Below are 15951 nucleotides of genomic sequence, written 5' to 3'. Positions count from 1 at the left end.
ATAAGAGAAATCTTCATGGTTTTCCTCTACTCCTTACTCATCAGTTTTGTTTTTTTTTGTAAGTCTTCATGTTTCTAAGTAGGTAGAGCCAATATTAACCCCACATGGGAAGTGGAAAAGCTAAGCCTTAAGGAAATGGCACAGCTAACCACTGCTGGGAATAAACTTTCATCAAAGGTCAGCCAACTCCTCCTAGAATTCTTCACTCCCAACTTACCTGAAAAGCAAATATATGAATATCTTGACTCAAAGATAGTACTAAGTAATTCCAGAGAGAAGTATTCCTCTGACCCACGGCGCTGATAATCTTACCTCTTAGTAACATTTTAATAGTCCATTTGGTCCTAATCCAAGATACAGCCCTGAGCTATAGCCCTAAATGAATCCCCCTCCAATTTTCATTTCTTCTGGGGAATTGGACTAATTATAGTGACTACTTTGGAGAGAGCACTAGTTTGAAAACATTGCCTGAGGGATACAAAAGTTGTTTTATTTCATAATTAGGCATTTCTGTCCCAGGGGCATTTTATACTCATGGTTTGAAATAACAGCCATTATTTTATTACAATTTTTTATTTTTTGCACATAAAAATATTTAGAACATGTTTTTAGCTGAGTTTTATTAGTCATAATGCCAGGAAGCGCCTGGTGTTATGGATGATGGAATTATCTTTGAGGGCTTCCCTTTAGTGTTATTTCTTTCATAGAGGCTACATTCTCTCAGCATTTTGTACTAGGACTGAAATATAAAGTGGAAATTGCATATTCTGTTTGCAGAAGTAACCTGTACACAAGGATGGAGTGAACCCTACTCCTAGGTCTTTCTGTTCTCTTGCTCCTAAGTCAGGGTTCTATCCCCCATGCCACATGAGGAACCACCTGCATCTTGGGTAATGCTATATTAACAAGAAATAGAAATGTGGAATCCATCACGGGCACAAAAGTAACAATTCAGACACAACTGACATTAAATAATGCCCTTATCAGGCAATTGGATTAAATTTCCCTCTTGGGGGAATCTAATAACCACAAGATCGTGTGCCCGCCCTGGCACACGTGTGTACAGAAGAACAGAATTCTAGAAACAGAAGGGATTGTCTAATAGAGCTAGGCAAATTTTTTAAACAAAACGGGAATTCCCTCTCTAGAATATCCATAAATTTCTCCATAAATTCTTCTAGGGAATTCTTCTGGGGACACGGTACAGGTTATCTTACAACACACACAGTCCCGAGAGATATTATTTCTTACGTAGAGACAAAAATGTGTTTCCTCTTCACCTCTGCCCACTGACACCTGTTCTTCCCTTCTCAGACATTGCAGCCTATAAAAGTTTGAAAAATAGTCACCAAGTTCTTTCTAGCGGAGAATGGGCCTTTTTGACCCTGTGACCCTTTTGCTAGTCAGTTCCGTATCTTCCTCACTCTTAACGCACGTGGTTGTTTGCAGGGGTCAAAGGTGCACACTCCTGGAGTGGGTATGTGACCCAGGCCTGACAGTAATAAATACATATAAATTTCCTGCCCTCACGCTCAGTTTCTAGGCAGGCATCTGACAAAGGCTATATGGCCATGAGACACACTTCCGCCATTTTTACAGAACCTTTGAGGAAGGACAGCTCCCTTTCTTGCTTCAGGTTGTTAGTTTCAGAATGATGCATGCTCCAAATTTCTAGGCACCACCTCATGGAGAGATTTTTGCCTGAGAATAAAGCCAAATAATTCAGAGCTGAGAGAGGGGAAAGAGATCTGATGATGTGCTCTGTGATCTAGACATCAGCTGAACCTTCAGCCAGAACGACTCCTGGCTTTTCAGTTAAATGAGTCAGTCCATTTCAATCACTGTGTGAGGGAAAAGGAGTCATCTCCAAGCAAAAGAGTCCTGAAACAATAGAGCCTTCTGGGTCTCATCCCTTTCTAAGGAGCATCACGGTTCCTCCAGCTATTCTTAAGTGGTCTGTCTTCATAGCTTTCGCTGTCTCCACAAACTCTCTGCCTGATTCGTTCCAGTGGAAATGAGCTCAATGAAACTGTTACCCAGAATGAAACCCAGATTGTGAGACATGCTCTGAGCACTGCAGAGAAGAGTGAATGTTGACCATTACTAATCTGGATATGACAATTCTATACTTCAGCTCAATATCCATGAATAATTTTGTGATGATTATTTTCTATATCAATTTGTCTAGGCTATGACACCCACTTGTATGGTACCCAGTTGTTTGGTCAGATACAATCCAGACATTGCTCTGAAGACTAGACTTTGAGTGAAGTAGATTGCCCTCCATAACATAGAGCAGATTGCCCTCCATAATGTGGATGAGCCTCATCCAATCAGAGCTGAAGGTCTTAAAAGAAATGATTCTGCCTTCAGACGACCTTTGGACTCAAGACTGCTACACTGACTCCTGTCAGAATCCCTAGCCTGCCTGATTTCAGACCTGCCAGCACCCCCTCACCCCACATTAATGCCTGCATGTGTGCGCGTGTGTATGTATGTCCTATTGGTTCTGTTTTCTCCACAGAACTAACACAAATAAGGATATCGTGCTTTTTTCCTGTTTAGAACTTCCAGACAATGGAAACACTCAATTCTTTCACTTTCGGGAAGACTCCCCATCCTATATTTGCTCAGTTCATTGTTTTTGGTTTTTTTGTTTGTTTTTTAAAGATTTCATTTATCTATTTGTTAGAGAGAGAGAGAGATCACAAATAGGCAGAGAGGCAGGCAGAGACAGAGGGAGAAGCAGGCTCCCTGCTGAGCAAGGAGCTCGATATGGGACTCGATCCCAGGACGCTGGGATCATGACCTGAGCCGAAGGCAGCCACCCAACCAACCGAGCCACCCAGGCGTCCCTCAGTTCATTGTTTTAAACTGAGCTCCTTCTACTTCACACGTGTGTTCACTACCGGGATTTCCATCAGTTGAGATTTTTCAGAAAGATTCCTTCATCCAGCATATTCATTAAGATTCCCAGTTTGGGACCTACGCACACTTGGTAAGAAAGCTTTGATCTCTCCATCCTAGTAATTAGGAAAATGTTTGTTAAGCCATAGCTTATATTGGAGCCCTGTTGAACACAACTTGAAGTTCCCATCAGTCAGTATCCCATCGTGTGAGCTCTTTAACCAGTTATTAATCCACCTAACAGGATTATCACCCAGCCCACAGTTCTCCCTCTTCCTGTAAGAACATCATTAAAGTTCCCACAGAATGCCCTGCAGGAATAAAATAGCTCCTGTTGATGGAATTCTAACAACCCATGCAAAATAGTTATTTTGACATAAATTATTATTTACAAACTCATTCTAACTGGCCACCATTTTCTTTTGTGAAGAAGGTTTTTTTTTTTTTTTTAGGATTTTATTTGAGAGAGAGAGCACGCTCGCGCACATGAGCAGGGGTGGGGGAGGGTGGGAGGGAAGAGCAGAGGGAGAAGCAGACACCCCACTGAGCAGGGAGTCTGATGTGGGGCTGGATCCCAGCACCCTGAGATCATAACCTGAGCCAAAGGCAGATGCTTAACCAACTAAGCCACCAAGTGCCCCTTTGTGAAGAATTCTCATACACAGTTGATTCAGAATTTTGCTAGAATGCCATCAAAATACTAGCAAAGTAAACTTAGATCTGCATTTTTTTATTGTTTTTAGGAATACCATCTTCCTCAAAGATGAACAAGATCATGTCCATAACTGCATTAACAAATTCTTTCATTACCTTGAAAAGTAATTCATCAAAAGAATGAATAGTCTCACACATTTGAAGAAAAGTGCTCCTCACCTTCTTGAGCTTTAGTTCTCTATTACTCATGCTCATTTTACTCTTTACAGTTTAAATGTGTTTCTCCTTGATAGAGAAGACAGAGATAAAACCCAGGTTAAGTAAAAGGCAAATAACCAGGGAGGAAAAAAATACTGTAACAGATTAAAAAGCCAGATGACTTTTATCTTTGTTCTATTAAAGAGCACATAAAATCCGATATTTAAACCATCAAAACTCTAAAAGATAAATGAGCAAAGGACATAAACAGATAATTCATGGAAGAGGAAATATATCTGGATCACAAAACATGGAAAAGGTTGCACCTTCTTAGTACTGCAATAAATACAAGATAAACACTCTTAAGCTTGGCCTGTAAAATTAGCAGTCGTCTGAAAAATATAATATATGACACTGATAGTGAAAATATCACCCATATTTTCACAGATACACATACTGTGTGATCACATATATTGATTATGGAAACATAATACTACTACTCTTTCACAAGTTGTACGTCAATATTCACAGCATCCTAAGGAAATATTTTGAAATGCAAGGCAATCTTTAGCTACAAAGATTTTTATTGTGTATTTATTCATGATTAAGGATACACACTATACAAGCAACAAGAAATGTGAAATAAATTGTAGGTCATGACAAGAGGATACCGTGTAGCCACTAAAATGATTACGATGAATTTACTGTAAGAGAAATTCTTATTTTATAATCTTTGGCCTTAAAAGAGAAAAAGAAATATATATACATACTATATAATACAAGTCAGCAAACCTCTTCACTGGGGAAAAAAAAAAAGGACCTAAGAAGATACACTAAAACTAGAATGGTCATGACACACTAGATGCTAAATGATAGAGGGAATATTTTTTACAAGGGAAAAACAGCAACAGGTTTTATTTTTGAAACCAGACTGAGAGGTTCTGTTTTCTTCAAAACTAACACAACCTGAGCATAATTCTGTAACAGCCATTTAAATATTCAAGAAAAATCATGAAGATGGTCACATTTCAGAATCATAGAGGGAGAAAGTGCATCAATCAAGCATGATCTCCAGATCCAAGAGCAGTCCTCCTTCAGCCCGCCACCCACACTCCAAAAAACCCTTCCTAATCACGCCTCATCATAGGTTCTTTCTAGCCATGCTTAAAGGCACCGTAACTACTCCTCAAAAGGTTAGCGCTCAGGATTTTCAGTTATAAACTAATAGTTAAGTCACGGTTAGCTAACAGAAGAGCCTTCAGCATGCAAGACGGATGCATATTGAGCTTGGGGCCTAGGAGAAGAGAAGTTGCCCGATGTAAAGGAGCCAACCTCTTCACTTTAGAATGCACCCATCAGTCCTGAACACCGAATCCGCAGGAATGCTCTCAATACACATGTAACAGTTTGCATTTATTTTATGAAATCGTGCTTTCAGAACTAATGCCATTCTACACTTAACAGGAATAAGCAAAGCCACGTGATTTGGGCCTTACCATACCTCCAGTATAAAATGACATGAGTTATTCAATATTTCAAAATGCACGGTATGAAGGGGGGGCAGATTTCTATACAGAAGGAAGAGAGAAACTAGGATTATACTGTGATCTATCTGATTTTATTAATAAAATCACACTGACAAGGAGAAAACTTAAGGCCAGACACTATACTTTTAGAAACAGAGGCAATTTTCTGGTTTCTATGTGTAGGTCGGGACCAGGAGTATGTAAGGTGGATGTGGATAAGGGAAGTCTAAGTTAATGAAGAGGGTATTTTCTAAGAGTTGTCTTGGAAAGAAAAATCAAAGTCAAATGAGGTTAAGGACAGGAGAGGCAGACTTGCATTGAACTGACCAGTGGGCCAGAGCCAAAATGACTGCTGAGCAATGAGGTCAGGAGAATAAAACACGGGGGAAAGCATAGAGGAGAAATGTAGAGGAGTCTGGGAGAGGAAGTCCATCAGTCCAAGGATTTAGGGGAAATTCCCTGTCATTCCTTACAGGCTCCAAACTCAGCTTGGGAAAAATAACCAAAACTTAGTATTCACGTGTTCAAGAAAACCTATTTATTCATCTCCCGATAATGGAGTGAGAAAGGACTCAACATATTGACATGTTTTTTGAGAAGATGAATTAAAGATAGACGTTAAACCTGTGCATCGTCCAAGCCAATGTCAATATTTCTGGTACTTCTGTCCTTCAGTGCTGCCCGATCCTCCAGGATCCCTCTCCAGTAACACCCAGCCCCCAGGTTCACCTCTGCTTCCCACTCTAGAAGACCATGACCTCTAATTAAGGAATTTTGCTAACGCCAGAGTTAGTCAGTTGAAATACAATTTCTGAATAGGTATAAAACTGTTCCTAATGTGAAGAAAGTTGGATAAATCAGTACCTATGAACACAATCACCAGATTGAAAGGCCCCAGACACAAGACATGCTGTTCTAAATGATCTAAAATTGACCTCTAAGTTTACTTTGTGTGACTTTTCCTATCACAAATATATAGGATTCTCAGGGTGAGAGGATTTTCTTCTCATAGTGTTTCTCATGGCCTTTAAGTAGTTTGTCCATATAAATTTATTTAAAAGAATTGTCAGTGTTAGCCTCTACAATAATATGGCCATCCGACATCATGTTGCCTGTTGATGCCATGTAACAAGAAGGCACAATATCACCCATGAAGTTTTTTGCCTTAAAACTGCCTACCTTAAAACTAAGCATGGGGAAATAAACAAATCCAAATTCAGCCAAGCAACTGGACTTGACTTGTACTTGACTCTTCAAAAGTCTCAGATTTATAAAAGATCATAAAAGTCTGCAGATTGGGTTTTGTGCACAGTTGTGACACGTGATTCTGACCCTAAGCAAGTGGCCTCAGTTCTTAGGACTTTAGTTCCTCTTCTATACAGTAAGACAGATGAACTGAATCATCTCCAAGGACCCTTCCCAGCAACATGAGTATGCGATTGGGAATAAAAATAGTCACATCTCTGCATGTAAATGTATGTTGACATATGCCGATAGCATAATAAAATTGCTACTTCTCTTCATAAAATTACTCCCTGGTAATTTCATAATTTATAAATTATTCCTCCTCAGCACCTTGGCTAATTGTGTGTGTTTAATGATATTAGCCTACTTGGCTCTAAAATGCTGTTTCTTGTTCCAAGACTCACACTTCTTATTTACCTTAAAAACAAAAAAAAAGAAGAATTCTACACAAAATAACAAGAAAGAAACAATGCAAGAGAGAAAGGAGGAAGGGGGAGAGTAAAAGAGGAAGGAAAGAAGGAAGGAAGGAAGGCAGGCAGGCTAGGAGAAAGGGGAATGGGAAGAGAAGGAGAAAAGCAGGAGGAAGTTGGGGACAGAAGAAGGAAGAATTTCAACCTGAAGGCTGCTTCAAAAAGTATGTATTCGAACACCAGAGCTGGACTGCAAAATGAAAATCGAGGTGTCTGTTTAGTGACACAAATCCCCCAGGTGATTAACTCTAATTGGGAGTTGGAAATGGGACCTGCAGCCACTTCATTAACCCCTGAGTATACACATGTAATGCACGAGTGTGAAGCTCTGCGGTGTCTACCAGCAACCAAAGCAGCAAATGGAATTAATAATAGATAGTTCTGAGAAAGAGAGTAGATCATTTTCTGAAATTGTATGTGTAACTCTCCCAAAACTTTTCCTGATGGACCATTTTAAAAGATCAAAAAAGGGTGTTTTTTTTATTACATTATGTTAGTCACCATACACTACATTAGTATTTGATGTCATGTTCCAGAATTCATTGTTCGCATGTGAAATCCAGTGCTCCATGCAATATGTGCCCTCCTTAATACCCATCACCAGACTCACCCATCCCCCAACCCCCTCCCTTCTAAAACCCTCAGTTTGTTTCCCAGTGTTCATAGTGTCTCACGGTTTGTCTCCCACTCCGATTTCTCCCCCTTAATTTTTCCTAATGTCCTCCGTGCTATTTCATATGTTCCACAATTAAGTGAAACCATATGATAACTGACTTTCTCTACTTGACTTATTTCACTCAGCATAATCTTCCAGTCCCATCCATGTTGATCAAAAGTTGGGTATTCATCCTTTCTGATGGCTGAATAATATTCCATTTTAAGATCAGAAAAAGGGGCACCTGGGTGGCTCAGTGGGTTAAAGCCTCTGCCTTCGGCTCAGGTCGTGATCCCAGAGTCCTGGGATCGAACCCCGCATCGGGCTCTCTGCTCAGTGGGGAGCCTGCTTTCTCCTCTCTCTCTGCCTGCCTCTCTGCCTACTTGTGATCTATCAAATGAATAAATAAAATCTTAAAAAAAAATAAGATCAAAAAAGGTTTAAGCCTATTAAGAACTAGACCCATTTGACCAATACTCCTTTTTTTTTAAAGATTTATTTATTTGAGTTGGGGGGGGAGAGCATGAGCAAGAACAAGGGGGAGACGGGGAGAGAGAGACTCTCAAGCAAACTCCCCACTAAGCATAGACCCCCAACATAGGGCTCAATCTCAGGAACCTGAGATCATGACCTGAGCCAAAAATCAAGAGTCAGACGCTTAGCCAACTGAGCCACCCAAAGTTCCCCTTGACCAATACTCTTAATCTTAAAAGCAAAAAAAGAAAAGAAGCTTCCAAATTAAAAGCATATATTTGAGATTTCTATTTAAAGAATGTGAAATCAGCACAAAACTATGCTCACAAAAGTTAAAATTTTTAAAAATTAATCTACATTTTTACTTTTTACTCTTTTGTATATTCTGATTTTTTTTACGCAATATGCTTTATTGCTGCATATTCTGATTTATTTTACCATGGCCCTGGATTATCTTTAAAAAATAAATTTGAAATCTTATGAGGAAAAAAGGAAAAGACTTCTATGAAAAATAGCATCATTATAACTGATGTGAAGACATTTCCAGGACTATTATAAACTGAGTTGATAAATATATTCACATCTATAAAATGATTCTGTAACTGAGAATGTTTTGAAACATGAAAAACTATGATAAATAATGTGAGCTTATAATCATTCTTCCCATCATTGGGTTGATTCTCTGTTGACTTTTCACTATTCTTGGAGACTTGCATTGGAGTTTCTATAAAGCCACTAAAGAACTAAAAAAAAAAAAAAAAAATTTTTTTTTTTTTAATCTGAGTATATGGATACTCGACCATATCATTAGCAAGGAGAGAAATGACTGGGTCAGAATAAAGTCTTACTCTAGCCTGCTCTCCTTCAAGGGATGTGAAGTCCATGCTCTCCTCCAATCTCACACTCTATCCTGCTCCCACTTTTTTAATCTATACAATGGGAAGGGGGAAAGCCCATAGAAAGACTGTTACCCACCCACAATGACAGCATGACCTGGACAATATTTCAGGTGTAGTACAGAAGAGAATTTACTTTATCAAAATGACTGCCCACTTATGATAGCATTGAGTACAACACTCAGAAGTTATACTTGTCAGGGCAGTTTTCTGCCTGAGGTCATACTTTTCCATTTTGGCCAGTATGGGACCCAGAATACTCCCTGGTGTGGTCCAAGTGTCTGTTCAGACTAGGTACCCAATAACACTAAGAGTTTTAGTAAGACAACAGAAAGATACATGGAAATCTAAACTCTGAAATGAGACCCGCTTGCACACACTACCGTAAACCAATCATAGGAACTGTACATTTCCTAAATTCAACAGTCTGTTCCTCCTCATTTAGCCAGCAGACCCTCTCTTTTTTTTTTTAAGATTTTATTTATTTATTTATTTGAAAGACAGAAATCACAAGTAGGCGGAGAGGCAGGCAGAGAGAGAGGAGGAAGCAGGCTCCCTGCTGAGCAGAGAGCCCGATGTGGGGCTCGATCCCAGAACCCTGGGATCATGACCTGAGCCCAAGGCAGAGGCTTTAACCCACTGAGCCACCCAGGCGCCCCCAGCAACCCCTCTCTTTCCCCAAAGGGAATTCTTCCAGAGTGTGCTGATCCTCTTCCACTTGTCCCAACCTGGCTCTGGAATACCTTCAAGCATGTCTTCCCCTGAGAGTTGTCCAGAAAGCTCAAGCTTTCTAGCCACAAAAGCTAAACAGTCATTTTAAATCAACAGTCTTCATCAATTGATTTCTCCAGGATGTTTTTCTCCCATCACTATGCTGCATAAAATGTGCAAAGTATGCAAAATGTTAACGACTGCCTACTTGTTAGTGGGACTGACTGCTTGGTGCTGCAGCTCTCATTCCCTTGTTTGCACCTGCTGTCCTGATGCACCCCTCCTGCACCGTGATCAGTATTCCACAGGAGGCAACAACCAGAGGAAACACAGAAGCCCCTTTGACTGGGAAACACAACTTCTTAATCTGACCTTCACTGAAGAATAGCAAGACTATCCTTAGATAACGTCCCCCTCAACAGGAGCAGGGTCTGGGACTGTCACTTGCACATATCACCTAGTATACGGGGGCTACACTGGTATGCACCCCAGACTAAGCTGCTCCCTGAACCGCTTCAGGGGAGCATGTGTGCTGATAGTCACATACGTCCTGATGGCCATCTCACTTTCTGAGCATTCCTCCCTTCTCCGCCCGCTGACCTTCCTCCCATCAGCTGAGTATACAACTACCAACTGCTTGAGGTAGAACTAAAGCACCGATGTGATTTTAAGATCACCAGAACACCCAGCCCAAGCTCTTCCTCACCCCTGAAAACTCTGCAAAAGACACACTGCTCCACCCCACAAAGGAAAATTCCGAGTTCATCTTAAGTCATCATTCTCCTATCACATCTGTATATGAGGCAAACAAGTGACAGAATGCCTCCCCTCCGCCCACCAACATCCTCTGGAGGATCTCAGACATGAGCCCTATTGAAGCACAAAGTATCTGCACTGCTGAAGGAGGAAGGAAACCTAGCGCCTCTTCCTAAGGAAAGCAACCAATCAGAACAGCGGAACCAGCACAAGGGGCGTGGCCCGCGGATGGGGGAGGAGTTCCAGCGCAAAAGGAAATCGCCTCTGGCCACAAAAGTGGTCCCGGCAGTACAGAGCTGTAGGCGTTTATGGAAATAGAACAGAGCAGTTTGCAGAAAATAATCAGCAGCTACAACCAGTTGCCAAACCGATGGACGCATAGCTCTGAATAGCTGCTGCACGTAGACAGCCAGAGCAGAAACCTAGTCACAGCCCAGGGGAAGTGCAAACAAGCGCGGAGCAGAGGCCATTGGCTGGACTGCAGCATGATTATGGCGGCAGAGTTTTCACACGCTATGGTATGCCCTTAACATTGGTTTGTCCCATAGATATAGATAAGGAAAATACAATGAAATACTCCATCCACTTCTGATCAATATTTTGATAGTTTGTATTAAATAATCAGTCTTGCTTCAAGACTGTAGCCAAGTCTCATCAGCTGCTCTGTTACACTCCCTTGACCTTTGTTGGCTTTCTGGACCGCCTGGCCATTCTCTCTGAACTTTGATCAAGGGAAGAGAAAGAAGCAGAACTTTGGGGATTGAATGAAAACCTTTGCCCTTATTCCTGCAGTTCTTTCAGTTAAATTGTATTTTCCGGCTTAAAATAAGGTCTCCTGTGAACGTGCCTGTCATGATTTTCAAAATAATAATAGTTGGTTGTTAAGGAATAAAAAGCACCGAGGCATGTATGTTTATTTCTCCACTTTTCCCCTCCACTCATGGCTATTACAGGGCAGTGATAGTCCCCCAGAAACAGAGGTTCTTTGAACTGTACCAGAAAATGCATTTTAAAACCTAAACAAGCGAGCTGCAGCCGTATCTCTGTTTGCCAACCTGAGTATTCTCTTCACTTAGGCCTGCTCGTTGCAACACACAAAGGATTACTCTGCAGCCAGGGAGAATGGCTGATCCCATAATCTGGCACTAACACTTAGAAAGATTAATTACCCTATTAAAATCTTAGACATTACTAAGAAAATCTTTGTATAAACCTTTTAACTCACAACAAATGCAGCCTCCTTGGTGTCTTCGGTTTGTTATACAATATAGGTCCTCACCCTCCTACACTGGCTCACCGCCGTTCCCAGCATCTTCAGGAATATCCAGGTGCACACACGCAAAAGTGCACACACATCAGCAAACCTGCACCGAGCAACAGACCATCGAAGCTGCTTCCTGATACAAAGGCATAAAGTGGGAATGTGGTTGGAACAGATAAAGTAAAAACTCCTCCTGTCTGTAAATTGGCCGCTCTGGAGATTAAGCGGGAGGGGAAATTAAAAAAAACAAACAAACATGGATTCAAAAGCTGCTGCTGTGTCAGAAACCAGAGGCACCTAAGAAGATTCGAGTTGTAATCTCCCCGCAAATTATATGCTCAATATGTGAAATGACGAGGAGGGTTGAATTCTTCATGCTTAGCATCAAAGTCTCCCTCTGGAGTCAAACACCAAGAATCAGTCTTTAGGGATGCCTCTGGTTTTTTGGGTGTTTGGGGTTTTTTTTCTTTCCGTAGTCTCAGTCAGCTGATCGTGGTTCCCTTTTTTCACTGGCGGAGCATCCTTCCCAGAATTCTTATGACATTTCCAAGGAGAACCCACTGGTTTCAGGACAGAAATATAGGAAATGCAAGAGGAAGCAGAGGCCCAAGAAAATAGGTTACGTGTAGGCTGATCGGTTACGAAACTTCACTGACAATGTCATCAAACAACCCAGGTCCAATGTTACCCACAGAAAAATGCAGAAATGCTGTCAATAGTACATTGGTTAAAAGCACAGCCTGTAGAGTCAAAGTCCCAGCTCCTGCACAGATCGGCTGCGTGAGGCCAGGCAATGTGCGTCACCAAACCAGCCTCGGTCTCAAATGCTGGGTCTATAACTTGGAAATGACAGTAATACCAGATGCCTAAGAGTACTGGGGGAGTAAGTTGGAGAGAAGTTCATGGTGTGTCTGACCCAACCCCAAACTCATCACCAGTGCTCAGAAAATGTTAGTTGTCCCTGTTCCCTGTCCCTGCAGAGTGATTTCAGAATAACAGAGCAGGCTGTGGTCTAAATGAGGACTTTAGGACTAACCCATCACTTGCCCCTTCAGGCTAGTAAGTAGATCAGGTTCCCAAGCAGGTATCTTGGCTTTTCCTAAGCCAATTTTTAACAGACTTTAGAAGAACACTAAGCACTTGGTGGGGAGAGGGGAACTGTTCACAAAACTAACAGAAATAGAGGAGCTCCTGGGTGACTCAGTCGGTTAAGCATCTGCCTTCTGGTCAGGTCATAATCCCAGGGTCCTGGGATTGAACCCCATATCGGGCTCCCTGCTCGGTAGGGAGTCTGCTTCTCCGTCTCCCTCTGCCCCTCCCCCTGCTTGTGCCCATGCACTCTCTCTCTCCAATAAATAAATAAAATCTTAAAAAAAAAAAAACTGGTAGAAGTGGAAGACCCACAGACACATTCACTTCCCTGACTGCATCATACACCCCCCTCCAAATTCTCGTTCACTTTATCTATTTCCACTACCATTCTTTTTGGATAGTTTCACCAACTATCTCAAAGAATCACGAAGGAAAAAGACTTTCCCATTTTTTTAAAATTGGAAATGAGAGGCATAAACGAATCAAATTTTTAGGAAAGCCCCAAACCCCTGCAGCAATACCAGCACTTTCCAGAGAAAAGAGCTCTTGGCATTTCCAAGTTATAAGAGAAAGTTGGTCTTTATAGACTTGCCCAAGAAAATGTGGAGCCATAGATAGTACAAATAAAACAAGCATGAGGATGTTCCTTGTAGTCAATGAAGTTACAGTTGAAACTTCAGAACAAAAAGAACACTTCGGATCTTAGCAACCAAGGTCTTCCTTCCGCTCACTGCCCTCACAAGGAGGTTTTGACACTGTGCTGGGGCATTTGATTCTTGATGCATATGGAACTGGAGGCACAAAACATGTCTCTCTGGGCCAGGAGAGAGCAGAAATTAGTGTTTTCTCCTGTTAAGAGTAAGCAAATTCAGTCTTTTTTTTCCAAGTATGTAGCAATCTTGCTCTTGAGATACTGGAAGAAAATTTCTGAGTGATTAAAATGAGATCCAGTGAAGACAGTAGTCTGGATGTTCAAAATTCTTCCTTCCTTAGGTTGTCAAACAGTGACTTTCTCCTGTTCTACGGTGCTTATTTCTCAAGTGTTGCCACCTACCAGTCTCAGATAAACAGAAACAGTCAGCTCAAACATCATGGCAACAGAATGCCTGAGATGTCCAGTATTAGAGTAAAAATGAAATCCATCCACATGAGCACGAGAGAGGAACTTGGCACTCAAAATGAGCATCACTGGGGCGCGTCCATGTGTTAAGCCTCTGCCTTCGGTTCATGTCATGATCTCAAGATCCTGGGATTGAGCCCCACATTGGGCTCTCTGCTCAGTGGGGAGCCTGGTTCTGCCCCCCCACCCCGCCTGCCTCTCTGCCTACTTAAGATCTCTCTCTCCATCAAATAAATAAATAAAATCTTTTTAAAATAAAAATGAGCATCATTCTCTTAAAGATATGCACATCCGTACTTCTCTGGAAAATATTTATACAAATAGTCTAGAATTTAAAAATAAAAGACACCTTGTCACCAATCCAGGCTTATCAAGGTGGTCAGCTTCTGATCAGACATATCTGATTGTAACATCTACAGATAGCACATGTAGAAAGTAGAAAAGGCAGGCTTCTGATTACTCCCCATGTAGATCTGCTTTCACAGGTCAGAAACCAGTCCTGTCTTCAGGAAGCCTTCCAGTTGAAAGGCCTCAAAAGTCTATCATAAAAAAAAAATAAATAAAATTTTAAAAAATAAAGCAGGTTTTCAAGAAGAAGAAAAAAAAAATCTATCATTAGTGTGCTCCCACATCTTCAGGGTTATAAGGACAAAATGCCTGCACACAGCCTAGGACAGCCTTCTGAAGAACATAAGAAAATAGGTAGAAAACAACGTGTCAGGGGTAGAGCACATACATCTAACAAATGGTTAACAGGAAGAGCTCCTAAATCAGTGCAGTCCTGGGGAGTGAGCAGTCAGGGTGGGACAGGGAAGGTTTCCCTGTTTCCCCAAAGTCTGCTTCACCATCAGCCTATGTATTTCTACCATGGGCTCTATCCAGTCTAGATGCTGAACTAGATGGAAACGTGCAAGAAGGCTGTGGGCTCAGTGTCCCCATGTGCTGCCAGTGCTCTACCTGGGTATCTAAGTCCAAGTGCTGAGCCCATCCCAGGCCCTGGAAGACTTCCGCTAGAGGTCAGTCTACCATATTGGAAGACAGGCTGTACAGCCAGAAAGGTCGAAATTCACACTTCTGGATCATCCCTTCCTTGCTGTTGACCCTGAATGAGTTACTTTAACTTTCACAGCCTCAGGCCCTTAACTATTAAATAAAGAAAATGTTTATTCCAAGGATTAGGACAGACCACAGCAGTTAACTTTTTAAAAGTGTTAACAACGCATGACAAGTAGGGGGCTCTTATATTCCTCACCCCTCATCTCCTTCGGCTTCCGGGGTTTCATGGATCTAAGGCAGCAAGGGAATAGACTCAGGTGTGAGCAGAGGCGCAACTCCATCCTGCCAAGTCCCACCCAAGTTCAGAACCACCTGACTCCCTTTTCTTGCCTTACTAGCCTGTGGCTCCAGCGCCACCGCCGCCGCCACCACCACTGATGGTGATCTAGCTCACGCTCCTCACAGCCCACGGGTACCAAAGCAATTCATCAGCCACACAGCATGGCTCACTACTGTTCTGTCTCTCTAACTGTGAGCTTAGATAGCAAGAGGTCATTCTGTAAAGAATCTTCGTTCAGTCAGAATTCCTCCCTCCTCAAACATAAAAGCTCAGCAAACGTAACCACACAGACCAACAGGAATCACCAGGAGAGAACTGTTACAAGACAGCAACGACAAACCTTTATAAGTCCTTGTTGCGACATCATTAATTTTTTTTCTTTATCACAGCTTGGAAAAGCTGGGTCCATAATTTATGAATCCAGAAACTCACAGCAACAACTGACAATGAACTTAGATACTAGCAATTACCCGACATGAATTATTTTGTTCAATCTCATGACAACTCAGAGTTAGGAACTATCATCAGGCCCACTTTACTCATACAAAAGATAAAACTGGAACTTCTAGGCAGCTAATGAACTTGCCCAAGATTAAAGAAGTGTTAATAAGGACATCTTGAAGAGAATGGTGTTCCTTTCGGGGGCCTTG

This window comes from Meles meles, chromosome 5 (genome assembly GCF_922984935.1).
Source record: "Meles meles chromosome 5, mMelMel3.1 paternal haplotype, whole genome shotgun sequence".
In the NCBI taxonomy this organism is placed as follows: Eukaryota; Metazoa; Chordata; class Mammalia; order Carnivora; family Mustelidae; genus Meles; species Meles meles.
This window is presented reverse-complemented; position numbering follows the sequence as displayed.